Raw genomic sequence first — 5793 nt, 5'->3', positions numbered from 1 at the left:
TTTGTGTTTTTTGCCCATGTTCTTGAGCACCAGGATATCAAGACTAGCTTTCAAGAATCTCCCTATCTCAGCACAGGGGCAGATATGCAAACAAATAATTGGGGTGTAATGTCACAGCAGAACAGTGGAGTGAGAGACCAACTATCTGGGTAAGTGAGCCTTGAGAGCTTCACAGCATAGGTCTCAAAGCAGGATAAGAATTTGCTAGATGGAGAGGTAAAGAAAGTCATTGTAGCCCAGAGAACATCTAGAGCAAAGGCATCTTCTTGTGAAAGTGCCAGGTATGTTGAGGGAAATGGTCAATGGTCTGGTGTGGCGCTAGGAAAAACACATTTTGGGAAAGGTGTTTTGGCATAAAGTAACTAGAAAGGTAGATTGAGAACAAATGATGGAAGACTTTGTATGTCAGTCAGTGGATTTTGCACCTGATCTTAGCAGTCATCAGAGGTTTTTTTTTAAATTAAAAAATTTAATATGACAAATGTATGTGACCCAATTTTCACACCACAGTAAATAAAACAAGCCCTTTGGAGAGGGGATATGTTGAAACAATTGATTTCTCTGCAAGACATAGCCATTATTTATACTATTTCTGAGGCTTCGAACATTATGGCACTACTTCCTTTTATTACCACTACTCGAATACTGTTCTGTGGCCCCTAGTTGTGATCTCTACACATTCATCTATCACACAATTCATACAGGGATCAAATTTCCTTCATATTCCTTGGACATGTATGCTACTGTTTAATTTCAGTGATGACTTCTTGCTTTATATTCTTTTAACTCTGGAGGGTGAGTTATGCTTATGGTATTGACTCAGTGGCTTAGAGTTGCTTTGAAACAGGAACTGTGGTCTCCCTTACACTTTCAGTGTTTTTATAGAGGATGGTGCCATGGATAAATCAAACAACCTTCCTCCTAGGCTGATCTCCTTGGGCCATTAAAACTTCCCTTGTTAGAGGAAACTGCTACCCTCTGGGTCACTGCCACCTCTCATTCCTCTCTCCAATCTCAGTTAAGAAATTCATCACATTCCCCCTTTGACTCCCTACCATTCCTCCCAAACTTCTGCAGCTTACTAAAACCCTACCAAGTGCAAATAACTTCTTCCTTTCTTCTTTAAAGCAACTGGTGATGCCTTAGTTTCCCAGACTACATTCAATCCTTGGAACATCTTCATTTTCATCTTGTGACCAGGATCAGTTAACACCTTATCATGGTCATCCAAGGCACTGGTGACCAGGGTCACCAGGGTCATAGCAGTAATAGCAGACATACAACTGCTACCTCACAAGAAATTCTGCACCTGTAGCAGAGAGTAGACTATTAATCTGTTCAATACAATTTCATTGAGTACCTATTATGCAAGAGATTATTTTAGGCACTGGGGAAACAATGAAGAATAAAACAGATGGTACATCCACTCCCTAGAAGTTTATGGCCTATAACGGTGTTTGGCAAACTATAGCCTGTGGGTCGAATCTGGCCCACCATCTATTTTTGACTATGAAGCTTGATTGAAATACAGCTACGTCCATTCATTTAGATCGTCTATGGCTGCTTTCACACAAAAGAGATTGCAGCATTATGTGCTTGCAGCAGAGACTGTATGACCTGAAAAGCCCATATGTTTTCTAGTTCACCTTTTATAGAAAAAAGGTGCTGATCCCTGATGTAGAAAAGTGCTCCTTGAACAACCTATAATGAAAGATCAGTTTTATTTTATTTTTTATTTTATTGCGGGATGATCATTTAATATAAGGTCTATTCTTTAACCACTTTTTAGTCTAAACTATGTTATCATTGACTAGAGGTACAGTGTTGTACAGCAGATCTCTAGAAATTATTCATATTGCCTGAACCTTTATTGGTTTAGTAATACCCCATTTCTTTCTCTCCTCAGCTCCTGGCAGCCAGTTCCGCATTTTGATTCTATGCATTTGATTATTTTAGGTACTTAATGTAAGTGCAAGTGTTTAATACAGTTATTTGTGTCATAACAGCAGAGATATGTTCTCAGAAATGTGTCATTAGGCGATTTTGTTGTTCCAACCTCACAGAGTGAATAGCATGTTACTAAACACTGTAGGCAGTTATAACACAGTGGTATTTGTGTTTCTAAACACCTAAACAGAAAAGAAATAGTCAAAATATAGTCTCTCACAGCTTTTCAAGGTTAGAACTTTAGCAAATTTTATTTTTTGGAGGGAGGCACAATTTAACCCACAACAGGCTCCAATATCGTATTTATATTTGATCCTGCAGAAATAATGAGGGAAGAAGGAGGCTTTGCCTCTTTGCTCTCAGGACACTTTCTATATGGTGTAGAGAAACATTTTGCTTACTCTGGTCACACTTAGGTGCAAACAAGGGCGAGGTTTATGCCCAGCTGACTCGAGGTCCTGTTACTAAGGGAAAGGGAACGAACCTGTATCGGATGTCGGCCAGCAGTCTCTGCCACGTGCTCTAAAACTGCTCTTCAAAACAGTTATACTTGTGTCTCTCTGATCCGCTGGATTTCAATGTTTGGCCCTCTCACAGAAAGCTCCGTGAGCCTACCATCTGCTTTTGGCTGGGAGAGAAATCTATGGCTTCCTGGAAGTTTCTAGCAAGCCACTATCATAGTATGATTATCTTTAGTCAGTAAATTTCTCTGATTCTCAATTTTATCATTTATAAATTGAGATGGTATATACCTCGTATGATTGTTGTATGGCTTAAGTAGGATAGTATACATGTGAAAAAAATTCCTGACATAAATATACCTGCTTGTTAAATATTAATCCAGGATGGAGAAGATGGAGGGAATGAGGAAGGGAAAGAAAAAATTGCTTTCTGGATATAATGTTCTAATAAAAATAAAATTTTATGAGGGAAATGTGTATTTTCTTCAGTCCTTTTAAGTAAGTCATGGTTCTTTTGAGAAAAGAACCATATTGATCAACCATATTGATCTATTTGCTCTTGGAAGCTCTTTTGATGTTGATATAAAGCCATGCAACACAATTTGAGTTATTATTAAAGGCACAATTTCACCTGCTCGAGTGAGAAAACAATTCTTGAACAGGTAATATCTCATGATCTGATCAAGTGGCAATTATTGTTATTGTAAGTAACTCAGTAGTCCAAATGATTCCTTTGACATTGAATAGGCAATGTACACAGTTTTTCTGGTAGACATTGTACCAGAGTCTGCTAGTTTCCCCCCAATATCCAGTCCCTTCTTTTTTTCCATGTGGTTAAAGTTTTAGCTGGAACTTATTATGGCCACCCACCAGCTGATGCCATTTCTCAGCCTCCCTTGCCAGTAGATGTAGTTATATGATGAACTCAATGGGTGTGAGCATAAGTCACACGTTCAACTTCTGGGTCATGCCCTGAAGGGGAAGCGGCACGTCTTTCCTTGCTTCTCATTCCTCCTCCTGCTACCGGAGATGTGGATGTGATGCTGAGACTTCTCTGATGAGGGCAACTACGTAGGACAGTCCTTAAGTGGACTAAGCACTGTGCAAATTAGGAAGGACTGAAGGAACCAGATGCTTTTGCAGACTGAACAGCAGGAATGATGAAGTGTGGCTATGAACAGGAGTGATAAGGAGCTGGTTTTATTGCAGTTCCTCAATAATCTCTACCCAGTGCCTCTCAAGTGAGTCCAAGAAATAATAATAATATGTTTCCAAGTTGATTTTCTTTAATGTTCAATAAAAACAGCATTACAAGTCTTTAATGCTTTATTGATTGGCACAAACAATTTATGTAAAATGATGTGCTTACTATTTAAATATAGCCTTAGGTAAATTCATCTAGCTTAAAGATCTCCAAACCACAGTCTGCAATGCCTGGCATACAAGATTTTCCTGTGTGTTTTTGGATACATATGAATTTATGGGTGAATTCATAGAAATTAAACTTTCAACTTTCATGTTTATTCTTTCTAAAAATTGATCTACCTGAGAATTTCCTCATGGTCAAGAGTCACTGTGCTTCTTTGGGGCCTCTTCTGTCACTGTTGTCCTCCTACTTGATTAAAAAAGGCCTACTACCTCTCTCCCATCTCCGATCTTAGTCTACCGCAAATGTGTAATATTTTATGATGGTTTCAGTTATTGATAGTTAATACTAATGATAACCAGAAGACTTTTAATGAAACATTTAGATCATTGTGGTTACAGGGAAAGAATCTCACTTAACTTCAATTTACATACATAGGTTTATTGCAAAGAAACATTACAGAGGTGATTATATGAGGCAGCACTCATCAAATGTATTACATTATACAATTCTGTGAGGGACGTGAAAAAGAAATAAGAATTTGAGGAGCAAAAGGAACTGTGAAAGAAGAACTTCTTCACATATTTTAAAAATGAATGATGATGGTGTCAAATCACTGTGTAATTTACATTCTTTTGATACATTTAAAAGAGTGTTATACCATTTTATTTTTAAAATGTCAAAATATACAATATGTTGGATTTGCATCTTTTGTTATTGTGTAAATTTATATGGGAAAAATTATGTATTTAGGCTTAGATATGTCATGGGGCTTCATAGTATTGAAATGTTCTTTAAATGTATTCTCAAGCAAAAATGTTTGAAGACTCCCATCTATTCCCCACTGTAATTGGATTACGCCCATAAGCCCTTCAGATACAGAATTAGGGGCACTCTGTTACTCCAGAGCAAATAATGCCTTTGTTTAGAATTGCTGATGACTTCTGGATGGTTGCATATTGTCTATGGGAGCCAGAGGAAATCTGAAACAGCAGTTTTGTCTGCATAAGGTATAGAGAAGGTTAAGCTTCAGACTAGGGTAGAATGGATGGACCTCTCAGTTTAAGTGTAAACAGTAACATTAGGTTATTTGAGGTGAAGTAACATATATGGAAACAATAACAACGTGTGGCTGTGTTTTCTCTTTTTTAAAGTGAGGTTTTGCTTTGCTTTCAGAAAAGGTTGAAAGTATCCTTTCTCATTTCTCCCACATTTCATACTGCCACATGAAGATAATCTTGCTGAAACGATGTTCTTCTACATGCTTTTCTTGTATCCAAAGCAAATACTTGTTTCCAGTCCTTTGTATTTTTTCAAATAGGACTGTTAGCCATCCCAGTTATGAACTGTATTCATTCTGTTATAGCTAGAAGGCTTGGCAAGTGTTTTTGAAATAAAACATTGTACACCTTATTAGGCTTGTTACTTTTTTTTTTTAACAAAGGAGATAGGGAAGAATAAGTCAATGGAATGTTTTAAAAACATTTAACTTGATTTTCTAATAAGGAAAAAAGTACTAGACTTATATTAACACACTGATCATATTTTAAAACCACATGAGAAGGGAGATTGAATATCACTTTAACAGAAATGTACTCTCCACCATAGTGTTCCTATTAAAGCCAACCATGAAAAAGACTTAAAAATGGTATAAGTTGTCTTCTAATTAGAATATATTGATTTTTCTCACCAATTTGGCCTATTGAAATAAGAGAAATAAAATTTGCATTTATTTTAGCTGTGAAGTCGGATACTCAGTGGGGAATCTATCTAGCCAAATTTCTCTGGGAACCTCCCATTTTTACCACAAGGATGGCTCCCTCCTCAAACAGTCTTATTTCTATGAAAAGGCCCACTTCTAAAGCACTCAACCGATTAGACCAGGCGTTGCAGCCCTCCTTCCCTCTGCAATCTGAGCTGAGCCAATCAGACTCTCCCAGACTCCTTGATAGTCAGAGCTGAGAGACTGGAGTTTGTTCTCCACTGCCAACTGAGCCTATTGCTTATTATCTTCTGGAA

General features: G+C 37.5%; 1 pseudogene; it reads right to left on the bottom strand.

Moving 5' to 3' along the window:
* Positions 1-581: 581 nt before the first annotated feature.
* Positions 582-1261, bottom strand: LOC119058975 (small nuclear ribonucleoprotein G-like; annotated as a pseudogene).
* Positions 1262-5793: the final 4532 nt, after the last annotated feature.

The sequence above is a fragment of the Artibeus jamaicensis genome, unplaced genomic scaffold, assembly GCF_021234435.1.
Source record: "Artibeus jamaicensis isolate MK-2021 breed Jamaican fruit bat unplaced genomic scaffold, CSHL_Jam_final scaffold_584, whole genome shotgun sequence".
Classification (NCBI taxonomy): Eukaryota; Metazoa; Chordata; class Mammalia; order Chiroptera; family Phyllostomidae; genus Artibeus; species Artibeus jamaicensis.
Note: the sequence above shows the minus strand (reverse complement) of the source record. Positions and strands in the feature narration are given on the sequence as shown.